The sequence below is a fragment of the Furipterus horrens genome, unplaced genomic scaffold (genome assembly GCF_987537825.1).
Source record: "Furipterus horrens unplaced genomic scaffold, mFurHor1.1.pri manual_scaffold_13, whole genome shotgun sequence".
Classification (NCBI taxonomy): Eukaryota; Metazoa; Chordata; class Mammalia; order Chiroptera; family Furipteridae; genus Furipterus; species Furipterus horrens.
In genome coordinates this window covers 16,258,654-16,274,696 of record NW_028327183.1, presented here as the reverse complement: position 1 = coordinate 16,274,696, position 16,043 = coordinate 16,258,654, and positions in this window count along the sequence as shown.

Sequence of the window (16,043 nt, the reverse complement as noted above, 5' to 3'; positions counted from 1 at the left end):
TACCACCCCAAATCAGGTCTCCTTCCATCACCGTTTATCCCCCCTTTATCCTCTTCTACCTCTTCCACCCGTCTAGCAATCACATCCATCGACCCAAGTGAATAAGAATGAACAAGAATCCATATTCTTGCGGGCCTCTCTATTGAGATTTCCAATCAGCACAGGTCACCCTGGGAGTCATCTGAGGCAGTTGGCACACCAGAGCTTTAGTAGCTCAGATTTGGTTATCAGTTCTTGTAACACTAGAGGTAGGAGAGAGATGTGTGGTTACCTCTCCATTACCATCTCTGTACTACCAGAAACTATTCCATGAGGCCCAGAACTCCATGTGTTCTATCAACTCCTATAAAATACTAAGATGTTTCTCTGGAAGAAAAACCCAGGTTCTGTCTGGATTATCAGGATGAGTTTCCTTAAATCTCTGATTGAGTTCACCAGTAGAAATCTGGTCCAGGTCAGATAAAGGACCCATGCTGAGAAAGTCAGATCAGTCCAAAAGTCACATAGGTGTGGTCAAGTAAAAATATTCAAGAGCATCCTCCAAGTTTTATAATATACTTGACATTTAAGAGACTAATGAGGTAGAATGGGCACTATGATCAATGGGTACTAACCATATTTCCTGGGGTTTAGAAGAGTAAGACCCAAAGCAGGCTGCTTCAGAAGGCAATGGCCATAGTCCAAAGGACCAGAGACCCCAGTGTTAAACAGAGCTGAGTGCCAATCCAAGCTATGTTACCTTGAAAATAACCTAATATATCAAAGTCACTTTAAAGATATCTGTAGAACTGGTATACAATAAAATTTATAAATCATTTGTAAAGTGCCCCACAGAAAAGGCACCCAGTAAAGCGAGCACTCAATAATTTATTTCACAAATATGTCAGGAAGAAAAGTACTTTACATATGTTATTTCATTTAATCTCCATAGTAATTGTATCATTGGCCCTTATGTAAAAGAGCAGCCATCAGGAGATCATTTTAAAAGAGATCCCAACCTAAAAGGGTCAGGGTACCTCAGAAGAGACAGGCTAGAGATGGACCCTGGAATGCAGCCAGAGGAGAAGCATGTGACCCGCAGTCTGCCCATCCCAGACTGGGAACCCAAGAGAGTGTGTCTCTAGCATCATAGCTGAGCATCAGCCCATCCCCCATAACCCCCTATGCTCCCACCCCAGAACATCAACAGCAAGCAGATTCGGACTGCCAAGGAAGACTTTCCTGTTCCTTGCCCCACCTCCTTAGCCCTCCCAGCCCCCACCCTGGTGTGGGATGGGTGGGGAAGAGGAGCAGCAGGAGGGGAAACAAAGAAGTCAACCTATCCCATCTCCCACTGTGGGCTTCTCTACCTGAAACAATACCAAGCAGACCGAGAAGAATAGCTTGAACTTTAATAAAGTTTGGGCTAGCCATTTTAATTACTGAAATTAGACTGTTCTTATGACTAGAAGTAATCGGAGCATATTTCTTTAATCTAAGAGTGTCTGGAAAAGCTAAGGGGATGTATCTGAGATTTCATCCAGATGCAGGCAAAGAACTGGCCCAAAGAGTGGGTTTGACAGGGAGGGGAAGAACATTGATTGTATCCTACAGAGTTCTACTTTTCAACATACTATTGCCTTTAATATCAAATTAATTCACCTATAAGTCTAATGAAAATGGGTGAAAGAAAGAGCATGGCAATCAGCCCAATTGAAAAGTAATTCTGAAAATACTTGCATGAAAATTCTGTATGAGTCTCCACAGCCAAATATGTAACTCCTGTAATGTACTGGAATTTGTTTAGTCATTTAATCTGGATATATTGGACAAGAAAAGAAAGGCTTATAAAGTTCAAAGTGAAGCAGAAGCTATAATTTGAATAAATCAGACTATTTCTTATTTCAAATTATACTGACAGTCATTTAGCCAAAAAATAACTTCCTCTCCACCAAAAAAATAAAAGCTTTCCACATAATGTCAATTCACTAGACAAACATCAACTCATTCCTTCATTTCATCTTGCATGGATCTAACCAAAGATAAAAATAAGAGTTGTAGGTCTTAAGAGATCCAGGTTTTTGTGTGCTTTCCAACTAGGTATAAGAATATTAAACAACTAGAAGTATTGTCAGAGCATAAGGGAGCAGTTGGGGAAGAACTCCAGGGCTTCAGCAAATTTGGTAATACTCTGTAGCTCAGCTGGAAAGTGAACACATTTTATTTGTTTCATTGTTCTTTATACATCACACACACGTAATGTATATTAAACATTTCAAATTTTTCCAAAAAAAGATCAGTGGTTGCTAGAGGTTGGAAGGAATGGAGCGCTGAATCAATGGAGCACAGAGAATTTTAAGGCAGTGAAATTGTTCCATATGATATGGTAAGGGTGGATATATATTATTATACAGATGTCAAAACCCACAAAATATACAACACTAAGACTGAAAACTAATGTAAACTATGAACTTTGGGTGATAATGACATGTCAATGTTAAGTTCATCGATTGTAACAAATGTAGCGCACTGATGCAGGATGTGGACAGTGGGGGAGGCTGCGCATGTCTGGGGTCGGAGGGTATATGGGAACTCTCTGTATTTCCTGCTTCATTTTGCTGTGAAGCTAAAATTCTCTAAAAAATAAAGCCTACTTTAAAAAAAAAATAAAACGTTTTTGCATTGTACTGATACTCTCTCCACTTCTGAATTATCATCTCCAACTGTTCAAAACCTATTTTAAGTGACACCTGCACAGGGCCTTCCCCAGCACTTCCTCTTCCCACAAAGGAACCTATTTCTCCTCTCTGGGCTGACACAGCTTCTGACCTTCATTCTGACCCTTCCACAGACGTGCACTGCATGTGTCCATCCACCACCCTTCCTTCACCGAAGGAAAGGAAGATACCATATCGGTGTTTTTTATATTTTAAACACATAAAAGAGAGTATTGCATGTAACAGATACTCAACATAGCTTCAATTATTTAAAAAAATACAAGATTAAATCAAAAAATTGTCATTATAACTTATTTACATAATTTTAAAAATGTAAAATAATCAATAATGTTACAACTGAATCTAGTCTTCAGCTTCAAATTTGTACAAAGATGTATAAATTGTACAAAAATGCTTCCAACGTTCCCGGTTTATTTGAAATGACACCTATCAGCATTTAACTAGTTTTCTTTTCTTGCTGGTGAATAATTGCCACAACTGTAGATATATGCTCATTTGAAGGAATGAAAAGAGCTTTATCTAAGATCATTTAATAGACCCATGCATAATTATCAATTTCCTCTGACGCTAACATTTGCTAAAAGAAAAGGAAAGATTCTATTAATGATCAAAACACTTGACTTTCTGGACCTATTTCATTTAATGGGAAAAACTCAGTTTTCTGTTCTTGGGTTACGAGCAGGTTGTCTTTTACTGGGAATCATTCTAAACTTCTATCACAGTTCAACAACCATCTGTCAAATCACATACAGGTATTGATATTTGCCACTCTACAGTTGAATTACATCAAATGTCAATGCAATCAACTCATTAGCAGGCTTGTATTGAGCTTCAGTGTTTGCTACCCACTTCTTTGATTAAGTAGTGTATGGACCATATTCCTCGTCTGTCTACCAGCTGATCAGCTCAGTAATATGGTTAATATAAAACCGAATGAGCAAAAGAAAAAAGTGTTTAAAAAAAAAAACCCTGAACACTCTGGTTTCCTCTTATGCAGAATATCAATACACTATAATTTAACAAAAAAAGCAAATGAAATTTTAAAATTACTTAGAGAATCATTTTAACCAAAGTCACAAGAGGTCATTGAAGAACACTGTAATTGCCCCTAGATCACACTTTGTTATCATTCTTCTACCTTTCTTGCTACCGAAGATTTTAAATCTTTCTTGCTGATATAAAAACCATAGCAAACCTGAAGTGTGACTGTCACAAGCCGAATATGAATGTTAAAGGTCAGTATGGCTTACTGATATGTTGGCCCACTGCTCCAAATTTTATCTCTTCTGTCCCTCAGTTATTGCCTGACATGATTTAACAACTGTAATTCCTTATTTAACGATGTCAAAGGTTTTTAGGAAATTGACTGTATTTCACCAACGATATATTTCTTCTTGATTACTGAGTGGTTAAAATGATTTTAAACCAAGACAGCAAAATAAAGCAGTAATAAAATCAATAAAAGGTGCTTAAAACATTCCTTCTATTAGGTAATGGCATTTAAAATATCCGTAGCTTGTAATGGCACTTAGGATATGCCCAAAAATCAATGAACTAAATTACTTATTGAACTAGTTAATTTGAACATTGAGTTTTTTATGTATATTGATAAAAAAAAAAAAAGAAAAAAAGAAAAAGGCTACAGAATTCTCTGGGCAAGTAGCGATACCATGTTCATGGTCAGATGTCTCCCTCTGCTGGAAAAACAAATCAAATAATTTACACCAGTTAAATAACAAAAAGATAAAAAAATTAAAAGATGTAACCTCAAAAAGCCCACCACAGGTCTCTGAAACTTAAAAGGCTCCAGAAATTCATGGGAACAATACAAAATCGTTAAGGTTAAAAAACACATGCACCTTTTAAAAACGTTGTCATTAACCTAGAACATGGTACTTCACAGTCAAATATCAAATAGCAGATGAGAATCTAAATTTAATTTTTTCAAAACTCCCTTCCTAATTTTCTAACCATTATCCTAGGGTTTTTTGGTATCTTAGAATAAGATACCAAAAGGCTTGAATCCTTTCTCTTTGATGTCAGGAAGAAAAGTGTTTCTATTTTAAAAGAGAAAGTAGTTTAATTTTATCAAAATAAAGTTTAAACTATCTTTGCAAATGACATTCCTCTCCCTGTGTGAGGTGGTATGAAAGTTTCTAATACTATTATTACCATTTTTTTTTCCCAAACATCTACTATTTAAAATGCTAAGTACTTTAGTGAAAAGACTCTTCACTGCTTTTCAATTTCTCCCCCTGCCAGTTCAGCCCTAAGCAGGTGTTAGAGTTCTAAAGAGCTAGCCTCAGGACTTTTAACTTGAACTACAAAGAGGAGCTTCAGAAATTATGATAAAAGGTATTAATAGAGAAATGAAGGTGACAAGGTTATCCGACACTAACCTAAAACTGTATACATAATACCTTTTGAAAAATTACAGCTACCTCAGAATATACCATTTTGCTTTTGAATGGATTCATTAATAATAACCCATATTTTTTTTCACTCATATTTCAACACGGTTCATTTATATTTGAAACAATGAGTATACATATAATTACATGCAGTGGCAGGAGAGATTTTTAATTAAAGAGATTCTATATAAGTTTTTACTGAAACTCTTCTATATCAGCTTCATTCTATTTTATAGTGGAAATAAACAAAATGGGAAACTACAGAGAATACTGTTAATTTTTGAATGCTGAAAGATCATTGACCAACACATTATGGTTGTACTGCATAACAAATTACCCAACTTACACAATACAGTTACCAACTGTCTGACTTTTGCTAGATGCAGACTCTAAATAAATGAATAATCTAAGGTTCTGACCTTCATGCATGCTCTAGGATAAGAAGATACACATGTCAAGTGAACCATTACTATCCAGCATGATGAGCACTACATGAGAAACACAAAGTGCAGTGGGGACCTAGAGGATACGGACTAACGCTGCAAGGAAAACTCCAACAGAAGAAATGACCTTCTTAGTGGGGTCTTTGAGAAAGACCTAGAATTTCTCCTTGTGTAGAAGGGGGTCAAAGGCAATTCAGAGAGCAGGAGCTAGAATAGCACAAAGAAAAGAAAAGAGTTGGAAATTACTGAAATGTTAGGATTTCAGGTTGGTTTGGCAGAAGGCGAGAGCAGTAGGAGATGAGCTGCTAATGGGTTGGTTAAGACAAGATTGGGAAGAGTCTTGGATGGCTTCCTAAAGCTCAGATTTCATCCCAGAGGTATTGGGAAGGTTTTGAATGATTTTAAGGAAGTCACACTATAGGGGTTGGTGGGAAGTGCCAGCGATGTAGAAGATGGTTTGAAGGTCCTGGCTGGAGGCAAGTAAGAGGTTCATGCAATAATCTTAAAAAAAGCCAAAATTAGGCACAGTATTTGACTATGACTACGAAGACAAGGAACAAACTACAGATATTTGGAAGACTTGAGAGGATGTCAGTGATAATGAAGCATTACCACAAGCACAGGTTAACTTACTTCTCTTCTGACTTCCACTTCAAAAAGAACATTTCCTATGTTGTGTAAGCAATGCACTGATTTTTTAAAGACTTTTGTCTTTTACTGTTCCTGCAGAAAGTAAAAAAATTACAGGTTATTATCGACAAGCATTGTTCTATTCTTAAGACAAAAAGTATACCAACTTCAAACGGATTCAACTTGCTTTAAATTCCTCCTCGATAGTTTTTCTAGTTGAATTAAAACTTCGTCTTCAACTAAAGATGTGTGCGTGTGCCCCAAACAAGAAAGTAGATAAAAACAAATGAGTTGCTACACTTGATATTAGGGCTATGGTTAATTTTTTTCTTCAAACAGCAGTTATTTAATATTACAATAAATGCTTTGATTGATTGTCTTGAAGAAAATAAGGAAAGGTAAAATATCTCTCCTTAAAAAGATGAAAAGCTTTCTCTCTCTCCAAACCTTGTATTAGTTTTGATGGCACATTCATCAACCTGCATCTAAAAGTCAGGTAAAACTAAGAAAAAACAAATGTTTAATTTTACACAACCATGAAGAGCAGCTCTGAAAAGAATCTGAATAGAAACAAAAGACAAGTGAAAGTGGCCTTCAAAGCACTCTAAAACATTAAAGAGATGAAAATAGTTGTTTATTATATTAATATACTGAATTCTTTTTATTAAAGCTGAAAGCCTATGTAATTGAAGGAAGAGGTAAATGCAAAATAAAGGTCTGAGGCTCAAACAAAAGTAGCTCCCAGGCCTGACTCTGGCCTCCTGGGTTTTCTTTTATAGTCAACTGTTATAAGTGTTCCTGTACCAATCTTAAAGTGTCTTGTTTTAATCGCAACAGCCCCTAACACTGATCCTGAGAGAAAATTAACTCTTCAGATGAGAGATTGCCTACAGGCTGCGCACCACAGTCTCCCTGGGCTTCATCCAAGGGAAGTGAACTGTGCTCCACTGTGGCCTCCTTACAGGCTTTCAAAGCACAATGGAAAATGGTTTTCTAACATATTTGTACCATGCAAAGGTTCCTGTGGAGAGTTCTATTTCCTGGATATAAACTAGAAATTGCTGTAATTTTTTTCAGTTCTTTTTAATTTTCAGTTAAATGAAATATGACAATAACAAGAGGGGTAACAATCACGCAGGTATCCAGGGCTGCCACATAGAGCCATCACTTAAGCATAAGACAGGAAAATCTCTTTAAACCAGTCTGCAACAGTTAGCCATTTGAAAAATCAAAAATGATCATAAATACGTTTAGAAAAAGAAATTTTAAAAAACATTTTCATAAACTAAAAAGCCTGATGGAAAAGATACAGATAAAAAAATGCTCAGTAAACACAAAAGATAAAGTCCAACTCTTGTACTGCTGAATTACTTAAAATAGAAATACCAGGTAGTAAAAATACAAAATTATTATAATATGTTATAAAATACAATAATGATGATGACCCTATACTCTAATGATAATCATGTCTAACATCTATTGAGTTCTTACAGTGTTCCAAGAACTATGCTAAGCTCTTTATATCACAGGATAGACTTGTTTTTGCCTGCCCCGATTCAATCCCCTCTTCTGGTTACAACATCCTCTTTTTCCTTCCCGAGTCCACATGATTCTGGTGAGCTGATCCATCACGGTCGCCTCATCCCCAAATTTATCTCAATCCAGACACTTAGAGAAGTCCCTTCCCCTGGGCACAGTGGTTAGTTTCCAGTCCTAGAAAAGCCAATCAAATTTCAAAAATAAAGATTTGGAGTTCAAGGTTTCATTTACCTTAAAGATTTAAACCTGTGACTATGTGTGGCCATCAACATGTTTCCCTGTCACTGATAGGAAACTGATCTGAAGATGCAGCCAAAATACAGAAAGGTGCTTAAAGACAGACAACAAAACACCATTTGAGACCCTGGAACCAACAGGGCCCTTGAACTTGCCTGTTACATGAAATAATAAATTTCCTTTTGTGTTTCAGCTGGATAGAGTGGGGTTCCACTGCCAGCGATCAAGAATGGTCTGGCTAGGGCCACCACAGCTGCTCACATGCCCACAGTTAGCCCTGGTCCCTGATGCTGGCTCTGGCCCTCACCACTGTGTGTGTGAGTCTGCAGTAGACCCCTGCCTCCATGCAGGCACCTGCAGCTGACCCCTGCAGCCAGGCATGTGCATACCACAAGCTCTGGTCACCATTGCTACCTGCCCTGGTCCTAGCTGCTGAACCCAGAGTCACTGCTGAGGACCCCGACAGCCCTTGCAGCAGAGCCCTAAACAGCTCTCGCCAAGGATCGTGCAGTTGTTGATATTGTGGACACCATCTGCCTAAGCCAACAAGACACCAAACCCCCTGGACTCAGAGGCACCACTTTCCCTCAGACTTAGCACCTCTGCACCACTAGACCCAGGGCCACAGCACTCTCCAGCACGCCTTCACCCACAGGTAAAGGTCTTTCCTTACTGAAGTCAGCCATAAGATCTGAAACAAGTGACTGCTTCTTCAAATGTGCAGACACATATGCAAGGCTCTATGGATTACAAAGAATCAGGGAAACATGACACCATCAAAGGGAACAGTAAACCTCCAATACCTGACCTCAAAGAAATGGAGATGCAGAAACTGCCTGACAAGTAACTCAAAATAATTATCTCAAAGATGCTCAGAGAGCTACAAGAGTACACAGATAAACAATTTAACAAAACAGAAAGAAAAAGAAAGAAAAAACAGAATACAATGAGAGGTACAACAAAAAGATACAAAATATAAGAAAGAGCCAAACAGAAACTCTGGAGCTAAAGACTACAATGACTGAATTGCAGAATTCAATAACAAGCTTTCAACGATATACAAAACCAAGCACAAGAAAGAATAAGTAGATTCAAAGACAGATCATTTGAAATTATCCAGTTAAAGAAAGAAAAAAAAAAAAGTAAAGAAAGCCTACATGAGTTATGGGATAAACAACCTGTGCATTATTGGAGTCCCAGGAGAAGAGAGAAGAAATGGGCAGAAAACTTATTTAAAAAAATAATGGCTGAGAATTTTCCAAATCTGGTGAGAGATTTGGACAACCAAGCTCATGAAGCTCATTGGTCACACCAAAATTTCAGCCCAAAATAATCTTTTCCAAGACACATTATAATAAAGCAGTCAAAATCAAAGACAAAGAGGGAATCTTTAAAGCAGCAAAAACCAAAAAATTCCTCACATATGAGGGAACTCTCCTAAGGTTATCAGAGGATTTCTTAGCTGAAACTCAAGCCAGGAAAGAGTGGGGATAATATATTAAAACTACTGAAAGGAAAATAAACCACCAATACATTATCTGGCAAAGCTGCCCCCCAACCCCCCAAAAAAGTCAGATTTTCATCACCACTAGACCTGCCTTACAAGAAATGATGAAAGGACACTAACTAGTAAAATAAAAACATATGAAAATGTAGCCCTGGCCGGATGGCTCAGCTGGTTGGACTGGCGTCATCCCGTACACCAAAAGGTTGTGGGTTTGATCCCCTGTCAGGGCACATACCTAGACTGCAGATTTGACCCCTGGTTGGGGTATAGATGGGAGGCAACCAATCGATCTTTCTCTTCGAATAGTTTCCATCATTTAGCTGGTATTCTCCTTACCGTCCCTTCTCTCCCTAAGACAGATTGCTGGCATATGGGGAGAGAGGTATTGCATATATATGATTTGGTGGCAGTGAAGGAGCTCATGCTGGTCCTTGGCTGTGCATTTGCCAGAGTCTGCTGATCTCTAACACAATGTCTCTTATAGCCTGGTTGCTCGGAACTTTCCTGGCCTCTAAAGTCGGTTCCATGGCTGGTGCACTCAGGACCTTTTCTTGTGATTAGGCTGGTCTGGGAGTGCTTCCAGAACAACTGGCCTCACCTCAGCACCTCTGAGGCACACCTGTGACTGTGGTCAGGGCCAGGTCAGGCATCCTGTGCTGTGGGATTCAGTGCAGAGCAGCGATCTACCCCCACTGTGGCCATCTCCTCTTACCAGACCTGAAAACCTCCATTCCACTACCATCACTGTGCTGTCAAATCATTGTGGCTGTACACTGGCAGATGCATGGCAATTTAAGATCTTCCTAAGTCCCAAACAGGACACAAGATAGGAGCTCCTGCCTGCTCTCTAGGGCCCTCACTCATCCCATTTACAATAGCATCAAAACAATAAAATATTAGAAATAAATTTAGCCAAAGAGATAAAAGATCAGGATATTCATGAAAGAAATTCAAGATACAAATAAATGAAAAGATATCTCACATTCATGAACTGGAAGAATTAATATTGTTTAAATGTCCATACCTCCCAAAGCCATCAATAGTTTCAATTTACATACTCTCTAACAAGACTCCATGACAATTTCCACAGAAATAGAAAAAACAATTCTAAAATTGTATGAGCCACAAGGACACAAAATAGCCAAAGCAATCTTAAGCAAAATCATCAAAACCAGAGGCACCATACTTCCTGATCTCAAACTTTATTACAAAGATATAGTAATCAGAACAGTATGATACTGGCATAAAAAACAAACACATAGACCAATGATACAAAATAAGAGAGATCAGAAATAAACCTACACATATACGGTCAACTACTATTTGACAAAGGAGCCAAGACTAGTGTCTTCAATAAATGGTATTAGGAACACTGGATGTTCACATGTAAACAAATGAAGCAGAACCCTCATCTTACACCATACAAAAATTAACTTGAAATGGATTAAAGACTTTAATGTGAGACCTGAATTTATAAAATACCTAGAAGGAAATGCAAGGGTAATAGCTCCTAGACACTTTTAAGCAACACTGTAAGCAACGAAAGCAGAAATAAACAAGTGTGACTATACCAAACTAAAAAGCTTCTGCACAGTAAAATAAATGATCAGCCCTGGCCAGTGCGGCTCAGTTGGTTGAGCATCATCCCATAACCAAAAGTCTGCAGGTTCGATTCCAATCAGGGCACATACCTAGGTTGCAGGTTCAATCCCCAGTATGGGTGCAAGCACATGTGACCCCTGGTCCAAACATGCATGATCCCTGGTCTGGGCGCTGATCCCCAGTCCAGGTGTGTACGGGAGGCCACCAATCAATGCTTCTCTCTCACATCAGTGTTTCTCTCTCTCCCTTTCTCTCTCTCTCTAAAAACAATGAAAAAAAGTCCTCAGGTGTGGATAAAAATTTAATTAATTAATGATCAATAAAATAAAAATACAACATTAAAAATGAGAGAAAAATCTGCAAATTGTATAATTGGGGGTTAATATGCAAAATACATAAAGAATTCAAACAACTCAATGGCAAAAAAAGTACCTGACTGAAAAATGGGCAGAGGACCTGAATAGACATTTTTCCAAAGATATACAAATGGCCAGCAGGTACTTGAAAAAATGCTCAGTATTACTAATCATCAGAGAAATGCAAATCAAAACCACAACAATATACCACCTCACACCTGTCAGAATGGCTAGTATCCAAAAGGAGATAACAAGTGTTGGCAAGGATGTGGAAAAAAGGGAACCCTGTGCACTGTTGGTGGAAATGTAAATTGGTATAGCCACTACAGTAGAGAGTGTGAAGATTACTCAAAAAACTAAAAATAGAACTACCATGTGATCCAGCAACCCCTCTTCTGGTTATACAGCCAAAGAAAATGAGGTAACTCTTTCAAAGGTAAGTCGGCACCCCATGTTAATTGTAGCATTATTCACAATGGCCAAGATCTGTATATAACCTAAGTGCCCATTGATAGATGAATGGATTAGAAAATGTGAAATATTATTCAGTCATAAAAAGGAAATTCTGCCCTGGCTTGTGTGGCTCAGTGGATTGAGTGCCGGCCTGCAAAACGAAAGCTCACTGGTTCAATTCCCAGTCAGGGCACATGCCTGGTTGCGGGCCAGGTACCTGGGTGGGTGCATGCAAGAGACAACCAACTGATCTTTCTCTCCCTCTCTTTCTCTCTCCCTTCCCCTCTCTAAAAATAAATAAAATCTTTTTTAAAAAAAGGAAATCCTGCCATTTGTGACAACATAGACATTAACTCTGCAAAAACTCTCAATGGGCAAAAACTGAGAGCATTCCCCCTGAGATCAGGAACAAGACAAGGATATCCGCTCTCTCCACTCCTATTCAACATAGTCTTGGAAGTTCTAGCCACAGCAATCAGACAAGAAAGAGAAATAAAAGGCATCCAACTTGGAAAAAAGGAAGTAAAACTGTCATTGTTTGCAGATGACATGATAGTGTACATAGAAAACCCTATAGACTCCACAAAAAAACTACTCAACCTAATAAGTGAATTCGGCAAAATAGCAGGCTACAAAGTCAATATTAAGAAATCGAAGGCATTTTTATACACCAACAATAAAAACTCAGAGATAGAAACTGAAAGAAAAATCCCATTTACCACAGCAACAAGAAAAATAAAATACCTAGGAATAAACTTAACCAAGGAGGCAAAAGACCTGTACTCAGAAAACTACATAACACTGAAGAAAGAAATTAAAGAAGATATAAATAAATGGAAGCATATACCATGCTTATGGATGGCAAGAATCAACATCATTAAAATGTCCATACTACCCAAAGCAATTTATAGATTCAATGCAATCCCTATTAAAATACCAGCAACATATTTCACAGACCTAGAACAAATACTTCAAAAATTTATATGGAACCAAAAAAGAGCCCGAATAGCTACAGCAATTTTGAGGAAGAACACAGTAGGAGGAATCACAATACCTGATATCAAACTATACTACAAGGCCACGGTAATCAAAACAGTCTGGTACTGGCATAAAAACAGACATATAGATCAATGGAACAGAATAGAGAGCCCAGAAATAAACCCAGGTTCATATGGTCAACTAATATTTGACAAAGGAGGAAAGAACATCAAATGGAGTGAAAAGAGCATCTTCAACAAATGGTGTTGGGAGAACTGGACAGGGACATGCAAAAAAATGAAACTAGACCACCAACTTACACCATACACCAGAATAAACTCAAAATGGGTCAAAGACTTAAATGTAAGCCGTGACACCATAAAAGTCCTAGAGGAAAAAATAGGCAGGAAAATTTCAGATATCCCACGTAGCAACATTTTCACTGATATATCTCCTAAGGCAAGGGAAATAAAGGAAAGAATAAACAAGTGGGACTACATCAAACTAAAAAGTTTCTGCTCAGCTAAAGAAAACATCAGCAAGATGAAAAGGAAACCAACCATATGGGAAAATATATTCGCCAATGACATCTCAGACAAGGGATTGATCTCCAAAATATATAAAGAACTCATACAACACAACACCAAGAAGACAGACAACCCAATTAAAAAATGGGCAAAGGACCTGAACAAACACTTCTCCAAAGAAGACATACAGAGGGCCCATAGACATATGAAAGTATGCTCAACATCACTAGCCATCAGAGAGATGCAAATAAAAACCACAATGAGATACCACCTCACACCAGTCAGAATGGCCATCATCAACAAATCAACAAACAACTTGTGCTGGAGAGGATGCGGAGAAACGGGAACCCTGGTGCATTGCTGGTGAGAATGCAGACTGGTGCAGCCACTGTGGAAAACAGTTTGGAATTTCCTCAAAAAACTAAAAATGGAACTGCCTTTTGAACCAGCAATTCCATTGCTAGGATTATATCCGAAAAGTCCTGAAACACCAATTCAAAAGAACCTATGCAATCCTATGTTCATAGCAGCACTATTTACAATAGCCAAGTGCTGGAAATAGCCTAAGTGCCCACCTGTAGATGAGTGGATCAAAAAACTGTGGTACATTTACACAATGGAATACTATGCAGCAGAAAGAAAGAAGGAACTCCTGCCATTTGCAAAAACATGGATGGAACCAGAGAGAATTATGCTTAGCAAAATAAGCCAGGCAACGAAAGAAAAATACCTTATGCTGTCACCTATTACAGGAAACTAATGAACAACACAAACAAATGAGCAAAACTGAACCAGAGGTATGTAAACAAGAAGTAAACTAACAGTAACAAGGGGGGAGGTGGAAGGGAGAGAAGGGGATAAGAAGGGGAAGGGTCAAGTCAAAAAACATGTATAAACGACCCACGGACATGGGCAACTGAGTGGGGACTGAATGTGGGGGAAGGGAGGGACAGGGTGCAGGGAAGCAAGAGGGGGAAAAAAGTGAGACAACTGTAATGGAAAAACAAACAAAAAAATTTTTTTTAGTGGGGGAGAAATGAAAATATGAAGAATGGAAATGCCAGTTCAGTGAATATTAGGACAAAGATTTTCCTTCACGTTGTATATTTTTCTCCCTATTTGATCCCTCCAGAGTTTGGCATTCTAAACAAAAAAAAAAAGGAAATCCTGCCATTTGTGACAACATAGACATTAAGGGCATTATGCTGAGTGAAATAAGTGAGACAGAAGATAAATACTCTATGATCTCACTTACACAGGGGTGGGCAAAAGTAGATTTACAGTTGTTCGTATGGAAAATAATACAATTATTAATAAATAAAAACACCAAAAAATAAACTGTGTTCACAACTGTAAACCTACTTTAGCCCCTGTATGAGGCATCTAAATAAAGCCAAACTCACAGAAACAGAGAATAGTGGTTGTCAGAGGCTGGGGTTGGGGAAAATAGGGAGATGTTGGTCAAAAGGTACAAAATTCCAGTTACAAGACAGGAATCTAATGTACAATATGGTGATTAAAGTTAACAATATATATTATATACTTGGAAATTGATTATATAGTAAATCTTAAATGTTCTCAGCACCAAAAAAAAAAAAAAAAAAAAAGAAATGGTAATAAAGGTTTTAACTAATCTTATGGTGTTGACCATTTCACAATTTATACGTGTATCACATTATTATATTGTACACCTCAAACTTACACAATATTATATGTCAATTATATCTCAATAAAACTGCGGAAAGAATTTAACATTTTTTAAAAAGATGATCAAAGGAAAGGAAAATGTAGCACCCTTAAGCTCTCGTTAGGTCCTTTAAAGTTAAGTCCATAATTCACTAAACAAAAGAAAGGGGTTTCTTTCTCCTTTGCATTTCCTCTGAATGAACTGAGCCCCCTGTAATGGCTACAATACCAAGCATGATTTCAGTTTCATTAAAAAAAAAAAAATAGGGCTACAAGGAGAAAACATTCCTTATGATTTCGAGTCATATTCATTAAACTCTACATATTTTAATCCAAAAAATGCTTCCTTTAATGTCTATTCTTAAGCCTTACTTGACACATAAGAAAAATCAATCTTCGATCTTCTAATAGCTATTAAATTTATAACAATATTAGGGGGGAAAAAATCTTTCCAAGCTTTAATATTGGTATGTCGATCCTGTGTGGAATAACATCATATAAGAGATGCAGCAAGAATACTTATTTTGAATCAAGCACTAAACGCCAGCAAGTGAGCTTTTTAACACACCACTCAGTATGGCTGGCTTAAATTTACTTAATTTAAAAGTTCTGGTATCTTAAGTAGTTGCAATCATCTGAGAGCCAAATCAAAATTATTAAAAGGAATGAGGAAAAGCCAAAATTGTGTTCCCAAAAGTAGGAAGAATACCTATTAAAAAAGTGATGAGTAGGACCCAGCAATAATATCAAAAGCTCCATGCTTGCACCGGAAGCAGGCTAAGAGCAAAAGTCTCTGGTCACTCTCCTGAGAAGTCAGACTCTCTTGTTATCAGGAAGGCAAACGGTGTTTAGAGACAGGATAAGCAGTGAGTGAACCACTCGAGTTGCTGAAGCATTGTTTTGTTTAGAGAAACAGCAACTTAAAACTAGACAGAAACATACACTTGTATGGATTTT